Source organism: Diabrotica virgifera, chromosome 7 (assembly GCF_917563875.1).
Source record: "Diabrotica virgifera virgifera chromosome 7, PGI_DIABVI_V3a".
Lineage (NCBI taxonomy): Eukaryota > Metazoa > Arthropoda > Insecta > Coleoptera > Chrysomelidae > Diabrotica > Diabrotica virgifera.
Genome location: NC_065449.1, coordinates 194,609,721 through 194,626,227, shown reverse-complemented (window position 1 = coordinate 194,626,227; position 16,507 = coordinate 194,609,721). Strand labels below are relative to the sequence as shown.

The window sequence follows — 16,507 nt, the reverse complement described above, 5'->3', positions numbered from 1 at the left end:
CTATATTATAGGAAATTTAATTACGCATTTTTTATATAGGTACAACTTTTCTCAGAAATGAATAGTTTTAATATTATAATCAAAAAACCAATAAAAAAATCGAATTTTTTCCTTCATATTTTGATATTTTGATTATTTAAACAATGTTCCGGACCATTTTGAGTGGGAGGATAACTCAAATATTATTATTTAAGTTATTTTCAAGCAATTTCTGCAAAAATATTTGAGTCACCTCTCAACGTCCATCTCAAAACAGATGCGCTCTGGACTATTAGAGGGATATCTAAAAGGTTTTCCAAAATTCACACAAGATTTGAATTGAATACAAAACACTGTGTTTCGTATAAAAATAGGGTTACGTATGGAACAGCACATCAGAAAAATGGCATCCATGGCGTTGCTGGCACACAAGCTCTCGTTTGTCGAAATTTGACTTGACCATTTTTTTAAATGCTTTGACAAACAAAACTTACTAATAAGTTTACATTTGGTACAATATATTAATTAACCTTAGACAATTTAAAGTTTTTACTGGGCAGTTTTCTTCTAATAGAGCTGGATAGTCTAGTCGCAACATAGGGGGTCCCGTGGCACTTTTAGCTCGCCGCGATTTGATGGTGGTATTATAGGTTTTTTGGGTCGCTGAATCTAATGGAAGTGGTCTGGAAGCCCAAATGTGGTGCGTTTAATTGTTATTAACAAATTATGTTAAAATTAGGTAATTTTCAGGAATTATTAGAAGCCCTGTAAATAAATTGATAGAGTTAAGGTCTTCTCTGGTGTATTTTTGGTCGCTTAATCGAATGCAACTAGTCACGATTACTCAAAATATGTTCATATTTTGTTAATAACAAAATAATTGTTTATTCGCCGAAAAGCTCGAAATGTTTGTAGTCTTTTTCATAGTATTTTTATACGCTAAATCGATTGCCGCTAGTCGTGATAGCTTAAACCACGTTCCGACTTTGTTATTAATAAATTATTGCAAAAATAACGGTTTATAGTACGTTCACTCACGGTTTTTGCTCTATATTTAAAAAAACCACTTGGATTGACATGAAATTTGGTATACACGTAGCTAACATGTCAAACAAAACAAGTGATATTGTGCCAATGTCTGCTTTTACCCTGAGGTGAGTTTCACCCCTTTTCAGGGGTGAAAAAAGCAACCTTTAAAATAAGTTCGGAAGTGGATAAACTGATTAATGCTAAGCAACTTTTGTTCTATACAGTTTTTTCACGAAGTCAATACTTTTCGAGTTATTTGATTTTTTTTTGTTGAAAAATGAACATATTCACTCGCAAATAACTCGAAAAGTATTGACTTAGTGAAAAAACTGTATAGAACAAAAGTTGCTTAGCATTAATCAGTTTATCCACTTCCGAACTTATTTAAAGGTTACTTTTTTCACACCCGAAAAGGGGTGAAACTCACCCCCAGGGTAAAACCACACATCGGCACAATATCACTTGTTTTGTTTGACATGTTAGCTACGTACATATCAAATTTCATGTCGTTCCAAGTAGTTTTTTTTTAATTTAGAGCAAAAACCGTGAGTAAACGTACTATAAACCGTTATTTTTGCAATAATTTATTAATAACTAAGTCGGATTGTGGTTTAAGCTATCAGACTAGAGACAATCGATTTAGCGTATTAAAATACTATGAAAAAGACTACAAACTTGCTGTAGACTCCGGCGAATAAATAATTATTTTGTTATTATCAAAATAAGAACACATTTTGAGTAATCGCGACTAGTTGCATTCGATTCAGCGACCAAAAATATACCAGGGAAGACCTTAACACTATCAATTTATTTACAGGGCTTCTAATAATTCCTGAGAAACACCTAATTTTACCATAATTTGTTAATAACAATTAAACGCACCACATTTGGGCTTCTAGACCACTTCCATTGGATTCAGCGACCCAAAAAACCTATAATACCACCATCAAATCGCGGCGACCTAAAAGTACCCACGAGACCCCCTATGTTGCAACTAGACTAGGAGGAGTGTTTGGTAGGTTGTTTATTGAACGCTCTCTTTGGTATTTTGGACACTCAATTAACAGTGGGTGACGGTACGAGGCGTAGTACATAGGTCGCAAGAAGGGCGTTGACTGCCCGAAAGTAGGCATGGGTGTGTGATCGTAATGTGTCCTACACGTAGGCACTTTAGAACCGTTTGAATAAACCGTGTACTAGCACTAGTTTTCCACTGTCGTGTATCTGGTTTTAGCGAGCGTAATTTAGATTGAGACAGAAACCATTCGCGCTGTCACTGACCAATCACTTTTTCTTTAAAAACCGTTTTGAGATCTGTACATACACACTCGCGCACCAAATCAGCTTCCGCACTTGTTGCTTCATTAAGAGTAGTTATGTTTGCTCCCTTCATTACCGATAGCTCCTATATGCAAAGAGATCCATATAAACTTAGGAGTCATATTGTTCGTTTGGACAATTTGTAGTTTAGTTTTTATTAGGTTATCTAAAGGATGTTTAGAATACAGATACAGTGGAACCCCGATAAGTCGGCCCCCGATAACCCGGAAGTCCGGCTAACCCGGACCGATTTTATTCAGACAAACATTTCAACAATAAAAATGTATGTAATATAATATGTGAGAGATAATGTGTATTTGTGTAATTTGAACTGTACGATAGTAAAAAGACTCATGGCACACGGCGGCAGAGCGACGTTCATTGTCTCGGAGTATCGGAAACAACAGGCACCTGTATTCCTTTATTTATTGCAAACTGTCTTAGCATTTTTCAAAAAGGCTAAAATACTATTTAAAAAATTATTTTTTTAACAATGGTCTTAGACTCCACTGTTCTTAAATAACAACATTGTTCCGATTTTGACCGTATTATGTGTAGTACAGTCGTATTTTTCGCTTCCGTTCTGTAATCGTGCTTCAGATAGGTTTGTGTTTGCATGTTTTTTGTCTACGCATGAGTTTTTTTACCAAGAAATGAACAATATATTCTATACAACTATACGTAATTTAGATGTTTACTGTGCATATATATTTCATGTAATTTAAATTATAACGGAGTTTATCTGTAAGTACACCGTATTTTATTAATTTTTACCATATTCCACGGCTAACCCGGATTTTCGATAACCCGGATCGGCCGCGGTCCCGATTAATCCGAGTTATCGAGGTTCCACTGTACTGTATTACAAGTAGAGAGCAAAGTGAGTCGGTGAGAAACAGAGGTTTTGAAATATTTGACGGGTTTGCGTGTTTTAGGGCGCGCTAGAGAGCAACCAATTGAATGGTGAGAATAGTTGAACTAGGCGGTAGTTTAAATTGGAAAGTAGACCTTGGAGTAACAAATGCACAACCAATGCAAATTTAGAGACATGAGTGAAGATGTTTGTGCAGTCAAGATATTCCCGTTCAGAATTATCGTTTAGGTTGTTTTTTATTAGTGATGTGATAGTGTGTTCTTTGTAGAACTATATTAAAGAGGTGTTGCAATTAGGGCTGTATATTACCCATGGAGTGGGATGTTGTATATTACAGTAAACACGTTTGGAATTGTTTCGTCAAATTCATTCAACATTGAGCTTACTCCTTTGTAATAAGGGCTTCCAGTACGAGGTCTATTAGAGGAAATGTCGAGATTTTCCAAGAATATATTTTCGAATAGTGGATGATCCTTATTGGCAGCTAAGAAGCATGTGAAAGTGTTAAGTGCCCCTCTATATTGAAAGGCTGGTTCCCCTTTCGGAATCAGCTTTCTACGGACGAAGTGTGAAAAGCTCCGAAAACAATTCGAAGTGTATTTTTTAATTATTCTCTTCACCATTGACCAAGTTAAATCAATATTCCGACAGTATTTTGAATGAAATTTTTTAACTTTGGCCGCCAAATTTTCATGCTTTTTAAAATACTGTTCAACAATTGAAACAGATTGTTCTCTCAGGTAAAACTCTATTTTTACTTTAACTACTCTAACCTGTCATATCTCAAACTGTTTTTGTTTATTTGTTGCCAACGCTTTATTACACAAATACGTGTAGTGCATACGTGTACAATGGAGTTTTAACAGTGCCAACGGAGGTTGTTGGTTTACAATTTACGAAATCCGTAAAATCCCATCTAAAGCGTTATTAGCAGGCAGCGCAGCGTTTTAGAAAGCATCAAGCTTTATGTCTATTTGACAACGTACAAAGTAACAGCGTCATTAGAGTTTTTTACATCGAATATCGATTACTAAAATATGATTGTAAGAAACTTGTTTCATATAGAATTTATTTAAAGTTTTTGTTAGTTTAAAAAGTGTACCAAAAAGTATCTAATTCGCTAAATACACAATTTGGAAAAGTCTAGGGGTATTTTTAAAAAGAGACGTAATTTCTTCTTTGTTTTGAATAAATAATAATCGATTTGTAGTGTTTGTAGTATTAGTCCTGTCGCCAGGATGGGTACAACGTCCTCCTTAATTCAGATGGAGTTACCCAGGTTTTTTTATGTATTTTGATCCGTAGAACACGAATTTTTTGGGTAACATTTGATCCGGATGTCGATGAAATTGTTGTAAAAAAAGAACTTGAGGAATTACATAACAGCGATTTTTCGCAAAACAAAACATTTTTTTTGTATTTTTTGCCTGGTTCTAAGCAATAAATTTTCCTACAGGTTTTTTTGTAGGATGCATAGTTTTCGAGATAAACGCGGTTGAACTTTAAAAAAATCGAAAAATTGCAATTTTTGAACCCGAATAACTTTTGATTAAAAAATGAACTAGCAATTCTGCTTACTGCATTGGCAAGTTCAAGTCAAATTCTATCGGTTTGGATTATTTGCATTGCTAAAGATTAATTTTTTTATTGTTAAAGAAAGCTATAAACACATAGTGTTTCTCGTGCCCAATGCATGCGTTTTAATTTACGTAATCTACGTAGAAATTGTCTGTATGCTTTTTCTCATGAGGATCTTTCAGTGCGTCACAGTTTTTCGATTTCTTTCTAACGCATTAAATTGCATGTGACAGAAAAAAACGCACGTCGGTGATTACATTTCGTCGGTGACATTTATAACATTTATTCTAATTGTCAATAGATGGCGCTATAATCGAAAAAAACATTATTTCCGAATTATATAATATATCTACGAATATAATCTGTACAATTTATAAGACTATACATATCAAAGAAAATACCATTTTATAAATGCAATAAACACAATTGATTAGATTTTATGTCAAATTGCAAATAAAATGTGACAACTGTGAGATTTAACTAAAATGTCATGTCACTAAAATGTATATTATCACGGACTTACCTTTTTTTCTATCATTTGTGACGCACTGAAAAATGCTCATGAAAAGGAGCATATGCACGCCTACTCGTTCGATTTTAAATGATAAATACATTGAAAACATCATTCAAGCACTATGTGTTTATAGCTTTGTTTACCAATAAAAAAATTAATTTTTAGCCATGCAAATAATCAAAACCGATAGAATTTAACTTGAACTTTCGTTCAAAAATTGCAATTTTTCGATTTTTTGAAAGTTTAACCGCGCTTACCTCGAAAACTACGCTTCCTACGAAAAACTTGTAGGAACATTTTTTGCTTAGAATCACCCAAAAAATATAAAAAACTGTTTTATCTTGCGAAAAATCGCTGTTATGTAATTCCTAAAGTTCTTTGTTTATACCAATCTTATCGATATCCGGATCAACTGTTACCCAAAAAAAAATCATGTTCTACGTATCAAAATGCATTTAAAAAAATTTGGGTAAGTCCATCTGAATTAAGGAGGCCGTTGGACCCCCTGGCGTCAGGACTATTTATTATACAAACTGTGTTGACATATCGAAAATAACCAAAATGCCTTTGAAAAATATCAAAAATACCTAGAACTGCAGTTAAAAAAAAGGTAATCAAAAAATATGGTCATAAAAAGAAACAAACAGAATGAATACTCACACCCACTGGTTTATTAAGGCTCTACATCTGTCGTTCATAGACATAATGTGATTGTCAGTACCCTGTTGAGATACGTTTGCCCGTTCTTCTATCAGACTTTCTCGGAAACGAAACGGCGTGTATGTGTTACCAATATGTGGAGTAATTATTCGCTGAAGCATGTACCATACTTGCTTGATGGGATTCAGGTCGGAGGATTGTGCTGGCCAAAGCAACACATCAATCACTGGTAAGCCAGTATGTCACTGGGCGGGCGACATGAGGTGGAAATTTTTACCAACCGCATTAGTTAACGGATGAACGGGAGGTTGTAGAATGGTGTCGAGGTACGAATGATAAGCTGCAAGAAGGCGTTTTGGAAAAGCGAAGTCCGTTCTGTTACCTACTATTATTCCACTCCATACCATTACTGCACCACCTCTACAGGGTGTTTCATTAATAATTGTCCATATAGTAACTGGAGAAACCTTAGCACAAAATACGAAAATTTAACCTAAAACACTTAAATAAAATGAGGTTCCTTATTGAGTTACAGGGTGTTTTATCTAAAAATTTAAAAACTATTATTGCCCAGCATTTTAAAACTATTCGACGTATCCTTTTCATACTTGGCAGGAAGTATAGGTACTGGCAGGAAATATAGGTAATGGTTGACCCTTTCCAAATTTTACATCACTGGCGGGATTGCTATTTTAGTTCAATTTTTGGATTATCCAATACTTTCTATGAAAATAATATACTCGTCTTATGTAACGATACAGTCATTAGTTTTCGAGATCTTTGAAGCTAAAAATGAAACGACAAGCTAAAAATGAAACGACACGGTTATTTTGACTAATGTATTGTGTCGCTTCATTTTTAATTTCAAATAGGTATCTCGAAAACTAATCATTTTATCGTTACGAATGATGAGTATATTATTTACATAAAAAGTATTGTAAAATCAAAAAATTACACTAAAATAGCAATTTCGTCAGTGGCGTAGAATTTGGAAAGGGTCAACCAGCCACTATCCCCTGTCGTACGCCTCTGGTAGTAGCTAGAATCGTTTATTTATCTTAATTTAGTAGAGTCTACAGTACCTACACTTTCTGCCAAGTATGATAAGGATACTCCAAATAGTTTTAAAGTACCTACTGGGTAGAAATAATTTTTAAATTTTAATCATTTTGAATCATATCATAAATTAATCAAAATAACTGTGCCGTTTCATATTTAACTTCAAAAATCTCAAAAACTAATGACTTTATTGTTAACAATGAAGAGTATATTATTTACGTAGAAAGTATTGGAGAATCTAAAAATGGCACTAAAATAGTAATTTCTTTAGTGGCGTAGAATTTGAGAAGGGTCAACCATTCACTATCCCCTGTCGTACGCCTCTGGTAGTAGCTACGTTTGTTTATCATAATTTAGTAGGGTGTACAGTAGTCGCATTTTCTGCCAAGCATGAACCACCCTGTAACTCAGTAAGGAACCACATTTTATTTAAGTGTTTAGTTTAAATCTTCGTGTTTTGTGCTAAGGTTTCTCCAGTTACTATATGGACAATTATTAATGAAACACCCTGTATATGTGTAAACGAACTGAACATGTTTTCAGAGTTCTACATTTCCAGACCGTTTCCACACTCTTACTGGACGAGAATCAGGATGAAATCCAAATCTGAATTCATCAGAGAATAAAACTACAGCCAAGTCATTTGTATCTTAGTTTTTATATTCTTGACACCACTCTCTAATCTTGCAGCGTGATTGCCTCTGGAGTTAGGTAAACATCTCAATGGTCTTCGATTGTGGAGATTGGCTTCATGGTGACAATTTTTCCTACAGCATCACAGTGTATGGTCACTTGGTTACATGTCGCGTACCAATTCAGGTGCTATAATTGTTGTTTGTTTTTTAGCGGTTAACACAAATAATCGGTCTTGAGCTGCATTTGCAGCGCGCTCATGTATTAGATGACGTTAGGCTGGACTTCAAGTGTCACAAAAATGTCGCCACAATTGACATGTAAGACTTTGGAACATTCCCATGCGCTCAACTACATTAGTTTGCTACATGACACATTGAAGAAGTCACAGCCCTATTTATCTCATCTAAAGTTAAATGACGTCGTTTCATGATAAAAAAAAACAACCTTTTCAGTGCACTAAGTACACAAAAACTTTATAGCATGAAAAAAATCGAAATTAGAATATTTACTAACCCATAGTTTCAGCCCCAGGTTTTACCTACAACTCGTCTGCAGTTCCAGAAGAGTCGCGTAGACCTGATCGTCATGTTGTTAATAAGGGTGTTCCACTTGAGTTTGGAATCCAGGTTTAATCCCAGATACTTGACCTTATTGGTTCAAAGTTTGAAGAGCAGATCTAATATGAGAATAGCAATAAAAAAATAGTCTATTTACCTTATGTTTGGTAGTTTGGTACACTAACAACACAACACAAACAACACCTTAAAAGAAATAAATCACCTGGTTGCGATGACATCACGGCAGAACTTTTACAGAACATGGGTGAACATGGTCTCCAATTAATGTGGAGACTGTGCAATCATGTATGGAGAATCGGCAAATGGCCCAGTGATTGTTGTACCGCACTATTTACTAACATTCATAAGAAAGGCGTAACCACAAAATGTAGTAACTACCGAACCATCTCACAAATTTCACACCCAAGTAAAATTCTGTTGAGAATCATCAAGTGTCCTACGCAGACATAGCTGGATAGACAAATACCACAAGAACAGGCAGGCTTCGTGAAGGGTAAGGCACAAGGGAGCAAATTCTTAATATGCGACAACTCATTGAGAAAGCACGAGAATTCAAAATTCCGATGCTCATCTGCTTTCTGGATTATCAGAAGGCATTTGACTCTGTAGACTGGACAGTTTTGTGGAAAGTTCTACATGAGATGGGGGTTCCTGATCATCTGTCAGCTCTGGTGAGAAGCCTATATGAGAACAGTGAAACCAGAATAAGAATTGAAAACCATAAGCCCGATCCTTTTAACATCCAAGTAGAGGAGTCCGACAAGGATGTATTCTATGTCGAAGTCCTTTTAATTTCTATGGGGAATATATAATGAGAAAAGCACTCGATAAATGGAATGGCGGTATTTCTATCGCACGAAAGAAGATCTCAAATCTCAGATATGCAGATGATACAACATTAATAACTGCATCCGAAGAAGAAATGTCCAGTCTGCTGCAGCTAGTGGAAGCCGAAAGCAATATACGTGGTCCAAAGATCAATAAACAAAAAACAAAAATTATGATAGCAGATTATTCAAATTCACTTCAGACAACAGGAGCCTTAGACCAGTTTGAATTGGTTAACGAGTTCAATTATCCTACATCAGTAATACAGGATCTTGTGAAACAGAAATACGTAGGAGAATAAGCATGACCAAAAACGCTATGAGTCGATTATCGAAAATCTGGAAAGATCGCTCCTTGTCGAAGAACACCAAAATAAGATTAGTACGTGCCTTAATTTTTCCCATATTTAATTACGGATCCGAAACATGGACAATGAAATCGGACGACAGAAAAAGGATTGACGCCTTTGAAATGTGGTGCTGGAGAAGAATGCTTCGGATCTCATGGACGGAACACAGAACAAATAACTCAATCCTCCAAGAACTTACTATTCAGACTCGACTTTCCTTTATTTGCCTCTCCACCGTCTTAAAATTTTTCAGCCATATTGCAAGAAGAAGTGATGATAATCTTGAGAGACTTATAATTTCGGGAAACGTTGAAGGGCGCAGAAGTAGATGTCGCTCACCTACTCGATGGACGGATCAAGTACAGAAAGCCAGTGGAAAAACATTCTCTGAATCCATGAGGGAAGCTCAGGACAGAAGCCGATGGAAAGAGATAGTGGCTCGTATTATAGGAAATCACGACACTCAGCAATGAGGAAACGACTGAGGAGGAGGATGTAGTTTGGTGAGCAGCCAAGTTGTGTTGCCTAAACTTACTGTGACCTGAACTTTGTCTGAGCTGGGGAACTGGAGTAGCACTAATTGAGTAACCTATCGATCTATTGGAAAAATTGGAAATTAGAAGTCATCGACAATGGTTGTGAACTGGTGTATAATTATTTCTATAATAAATATTTTATCTCAAGGCTCCATAAGTCCTAATAGAAATAGCCAATTCTCCCCAAAAGTCGCAATTTAAGCAATGTATTGTTTGTTTCTATTAATATGACGATTATTTTAAAGTTGTTTTAAAATAAAGATATGAGCATTGTCTAGTTTCCTTTCAAGTAAATCATATCTATATAAGTGGATCATTCCATTAATTATTTAGGTATAACAAGCTTTGTCAATTCATTGTTATTTTTTATATTCCTGGAATAAAACATATTTATATTATTCCATAAGGTTTATTATAGACCATAATCATAAAACCCTGTTAATATTTTATATTGGATTTATGAATCCATTTCAAGTAGTCATCTTTTATGACAAAATTAATTGAAAATAGTTTGGAAAAGAAATCTAATAAAATATTAAATTAAAATATCAATCGATACTTATAACTAGAAGTATGTCTGTCATCAAATAAACCAGCTATTTTATTATAATGTAGCTAGTTATTGTAAAAATTGTTTTTCATACTGTCGATTATTATGTCAATATTTTTTAAGATCCTTTGTTGTGAACTTTTGTTCGTGTACTCTTTTTTCCCATCTTACTTACCAAAAAACATCATAATATTGGAGTATCTGTTATTTATTATTAGAGCAGAATTACCAAATAGATATTACAGAAAATTTATAAAGTAGTTTTGCAAGAAAACCTAAAACCAGATCTAAAATTCTTAGACAACATTCACGTACCTATCATCATTATCTTTGTCTTTGTCACTATGCGGGGTCCGTTTTCCTAATAAGATTTATCAATAAGTTTAAATATTGGGTCATATCACTATCAATTTCCTTTACAGAAATACCCTGCCTAAGCGTCTCCTCCCAGGTCTTCTTTGGTCCTCCTGTCCTACTCCTTCTGGGCACCCGCTAATCAGCAATTATTTTTATTACATGATTAATGTCTTAACTTTGAACATGAACAGACCATTTTAACCTATTCTCTCACATTTTGGCATCAATACTGCCACCCCTAAACTTCCTCTAATACACATACTCATTCTTATTTTTTCCTTTGTTGTCACTCCATTCATCTATCTAAAAATTCTCAGTTTTGCCACATACATTCGTCGTTCCTCTTTCTTTTTAACTGCCCAATATTCAATCATAGCTCATCTTATGACTTTGTTATAAAACTTTTTTCACTGCTGGTCCAGATGAATTACCTAGCGAGCTGATAAAGTTGGTCAACGAGAAAAACCTGGACATAATAGTAAAACTGTTCCACGCTATCTATACTACGGGAATCATCCCTAGAGAAATGTTGACATCAGCATTTGTGTGTTTGCCAAAGAAAGTGAAGGCCAAAGAATGCAGTGACTACCGAACCATAAGCTTAATGTCACATACCTTGAAAATTCTGCTGAAAATTATCCACGCCAGAATACACTCTAAACTGAAGCTGGATATTAGTGACACTCAATATGGGTTCCGCAATGGTATGGGTACCAGAGAGGCATTATTCTCCTTCAACGTGCTGACACAGAGATGTTTGTATGTTAACCGTCCTCTTTACGTCTGTTTTATAGACTACAATAATGCGTTTAATAAAGTAAAATATAATCGACTCATGGAAATTGTGAAAACTAAAAACATAGATGAAAGAGACGTAAGACTAATAACACACCTTTATTACAATCAGCGAGCAATAGTAAGAATAGAAAAAGAAACATCTGAAGAAATGGAAATAAAGAGAGGAGTCAGGCAGGGCTGCATACTATCACCTCTATTATTTAACGCTTATCCTGAAGAGGTAATGCGAGTAACTCTGGAAGATGAAACAGTAGGTATAAGAGTAAATGGAGTCTTAGTTAATAACATTAGATATGCAGATGGTACAGTAATCATAGCCGATAGTTTACAAGACCTGCAAAGACTCAGGAGCAAAATAGTAAGGTGTAGTAGGGAGTACGGACTCTCTCTCAATATCAAAAAGACGAAATTTATGAAAATTAGTAAAAACAACCATAATAATAACGAAATCTTGATAGTAGAGGGCCAGCAGATCGAAAGAGTAAAAAAGTACACTTACCTAGGAATACTTATAACAGAAAATAATTACTACACTGCAGAAATCAAAGTCAGAATCTAAAAAGCACGCTCTAATTTTATGAAAATGAAAAAGTTCACTATGTAGCAAAGATTTAACATTAGCTCTTAAAGTACGCCTACCAAAATGCTACGTATACAGTGTACTATACTATGGAGTGGAATCATGGACGTTAAATGTAGAGACAATGAGATGACTTAACGCCTTTGGAATGTGGACCTATAGAAGAAATATGAGGGTTTCCTGGGTAGATAGAGTTACGAACAACGAAGTACTGAGAAGAATAGGTAAAGAGAAGGAAGTTGAACTTACAATTAAAGAAAGAAAACTACAGTATCTCGGACATGTAATGCGGGGCGAGAAGTATGGCATCCTGCGACTCATAATGCAAGGAAAAATAGATGGCAGAAGAAGCATCAGAAGAAGACGAATTTCATGGCTGAAGAACCTGAGGGAATGGTTTGGATGTAGCTCAAAACAAATATTTAGAGCTACTGCCTCAAAAATTAAAATAGCTATGATGATTGCCAACCTCCTTAGCAGAGATGGCACCTGAAGAAGAAGATAGAACTTTTGCTGTATCTTCATTGGAATTTTTTGTCTCACAACACACCATTCGCTTCCTTCCACTTCATTCATCCAACCCTAATTCTACTGCATATATTTCCATATATTTCCTCTTACTGAATAATACCGACCCTAGTTACTAAAAACTATTATTTTTGACAATAACTTCACCATCCAAAGATTCCATTTTATTTGTAGTAACTCCATCTTTAAATAAACATCCCAGATACTGTGTTTTTCTCCTTCTAAAATTTAAACCCTTTTCCTCAAGAGCTTATCTCCACTGTTCCAGTTTTTGTTTTAGTCGCTTTCATTATCTAGGTATTTCCTACTAATACTACATCATCAGCATAATAATGTAACGAAATTTCAGCATAATGATGTAGCAGATTCAGCGGAATATTACCCTGTAGCTTCGCTATTATGTGGCCAAAACTAATGAGAATTAATAAAGACTAAATGCCTTTTCTAGGAGAATCATATTCTGTATGATTAAACCAACACACCGCCAATGCAACCAAAAATCACTATTATTCTACACACACACACACGTGCTACATAAAGTCCACGTATATGTATATGTACAGTCCTTCTTCTTCTTTATGTGCCGTGCTTGTTTTCAAGCGTTGGCTATCGTCGTATCAACAAGCTGATTAAATGTTTCTTGGTCGGCAACTAGAGAAAGCCTATATGAGAACAGTGAAACCAGAATAAGAATTGAAAACCATAAGTCCGATCCTTTTAAAATAGGTAGAGGAGTCCGACAAGAATGTATTCTATCTCCAAGTCTTTTTAATTTCTATGGGGAATATATAATGAGAAAAGCTGCTGCAGCTAGTGAAAGCCGAAAGCAATAGATGTGGTCTCAAGATCAATAAACAAAAATCAAAAATTATGATAGTAGATTATTCAAATTCACTTCAGACAACAGGAGACTTAGACCAGTTTGAAGTGGTTAACGAGTTCAATTATCTAGGATCCTACATCAGTAATACAGGATCTTGTGAAACAGAAATACCTAGGAGAATAGGCATGGTCAAAAACGCTATGAGCCGATTATCGAAAATCTGGAAAGATCGCTCGTTGTCGAAGAACACCAAAATAAGATTAGTACGTGCCTTAATTTTTCCCATATTTAATTACGGATCCGAAATATGGACAATTAAATCGGACGACAGAAAAAGGATTGACGCCTTTGAAATGTGGTGCTGGAGAAGAATGCTTCGGATCTCATGGACGGAACACAGAACAAATCACTCAATCCTCCAAGATCTTAATATTCAGACTCGACTTTCCTCTATTTACCTCTCCACCGTCTTAAATTTTTTCGGCCATATTGCAAGAAGAAGTGATGATAATCTTGAGAGACTTATAATTTCGGGAAACGTTGAAGGGCACATAAGTAGAGGTCGCTCACTTACTCGATGGACGGATCAAGTACAGAAAGCCAGTGGAAAAACATTCTCTGAATCCATGAGGGAAGCTCAGGATAGAACCCGATGGAAAGAGATAGTTGCTCGTATTATAGGGAATCACGACACTCGGCAATGAGGAAACGACTGAGAAGGAGGAAGTCGGCAAGTATACGAAACAATTCCCCTACCGTTCGACCTGTCCATTGTCTAATGTTACGCAGCCAGAACCTGGTCCAACCTTATTCCATGTCTACCAGAGTTGGACCTTCTTTCAACCCAGCTTTTTCCTTCGATTTTGCCCTAATATAAATGCCATAATATGACTGGTCAACCGGTAAGCGATATTTAGGTCCTCTCATAATATGACCGAAGTATTGAACCCCTCTCATTTTTATGATGTTGATCAATTTTCGCTCTTTTTGCATGGTCTCCAGCGCACGTTCGTTGGATATGTGTGCTGTCCACGGGATTCCGAACATGCGACGGTATCGCCACACTCGAACGATTCTAATTTGTTAAATTTCTTCATTTTTGTTGTCCAGGTTTCACATCTATAGAACAAAACGTACCTGATGTAGCATTTCAATACTCTTAGACGCATGGTCAATGACAGACTTCTATTGCTGAACTCGATGCTCTTTTGTAAGAGTATTCACATGCAAAAAACAGTTTATTGAGTACCCATACAGTCTACGGTGCTTATACAGTATGTCCCTGTAAGTTGTATCCGTCCATATGGAAAACTTTTTTATTATTAATTTTACGAAAAAAAGTTATTCTTCATAAAAAGCTCTACATAGTCCAAAACCTAAGATTTAACTATCAAATATAACATTTTTGAAGTTATACTTCTTTACGCGCGATATGAGGATTAATTTGTATATGTTAAAACCTACGATCCGGGCGCATGCGCATTATAACTTTGTTCTGATTGGATGTTCAAATGACATGTCAAAAATTATTCAATATGGCGGCTGTGGCACAGCTGTGGTTTCATAGAGAAATAAAAAGAATGTTGTTTTTATTTCTCTATGTGTGGTTTGATTATTTATGGTTGTTGCGTTTTGAAATTTGTGGGAAAATAAACAACAAACAAAAGTTAGTTAATAGTTATAGGTACTGTCTTTTTAAATAGTTTTCATATATATTTTTGGACTTTTGGACAAGGAAAACTCATTCTAATTTGGTAAGTAGTTTTTATTATAATCATATTGTAATTATACATTTGGATTAGGTTGGAATAAATTTATTTTCTCAAGAATGGGTATTTTGGAAAGAAATCCGAAATTAGGTCCGATTTTTATTTTTAAATTATGATTTTTTGGCGTAGATTTATTTATCTAGTAGGTATGTAATGCTTTGATTTACATACTTAATTTGATTTCCAACAAAAGTTCTACCAATCTTCATCTAATATTGTTTTCTTACTGCTTTGTCATATTTTAATATTTTCTTCCACAAAAATCAAACTACATAATTTGATTAGGTAAATTCAGAACAACTGTCAAACAGTAAAACGTTCAGTTGCCCTATTTTTCCACATGACAAATAATGTGTAATTGGATGAGTGAGTGTTAGCTTCGATTACGAATCAAAGCGTCCCCAAATTCGCGGGTTTGAATCCCGATGCAAGTTTTTATTTTTTTATTTTTTTATGCATTTTATGATTGTAACTATATATGTTATATAATTTTTTTTAGAAAATGCGTATTTAAAATTTTTGCCAACAATTATTATCGTTCAGAAACCATTTTTTTTTCTTTGTGGCATTTTTCAATGTGTTTGTGTGCGTTTTAATCTTTTATTTTTTAAAATTTTTGGTATGGTCTTAATAAAAATTTTTGGAAAGTAGTAAGTATTAAAATTCGTTTAATATTTAAATGAAATATAAATAAATTGTTTAAAGTACATTATATCAATTTCGTTAAAATTACATAATATGTAATAGAAGTATAACTTCTTACGTGCCTACAAAGTACACACACATTCTTTTTTTTTAATATTATACGAGGTATGTTAAAAAGTTTAAATTTAACTCAAGAGTAAAGTAGCTTTATTTTTCACAATATTGAAAATTGCTATAATGAAAAGTTTTGTGGAATTAAAATCTATATTCTAGTATGCAATTACATCCTTCTAATTGATTTTTTTTAAATTATGGATAACTTTATTTTCAGTTATTTCAATTCAGATAACTATCTCTTTATTGTTAATTTTACAAAATAAAGTGATTCTTAATAAAAAGTTCTGCATGGTCTAAAACTCAAAATACAACCATCTTATGTCAAATTTTATACGAGGTATGTCAAAAAATATGAATTTGGCTCAAGAGTAAAATACGTTTATTTTTCAGAATATCGAAA

The 16,507-nt window shown here is 34.5% G+C and overlaps 2 protein-coding genes across 2 annotated transcripts in view; both read left to right on the top strand.

Moving 5' to 3' along the window:
• LOC114329602 (synaptotagmin-15-like) overlaps nt 1–16,507 on the top strand; it is a 465,421-nt gene that overhangs the window by 211,013 nt on the left and 237,901 nt on the right. The gene's annotated exons all lie outside the window — the stretch shown is intronic.
• The window catches only part of LOC114329600 (aldehyde dehydrogenase, dimeric NADP-preferring-like), a 67,162-nt gene that overhangs the window by 33,196 nt on the left and 17,459 nt on the right, over nt 1–16,507 (top strand). The gene's annotated exons all lie outside the window — the stretch shown is intronic.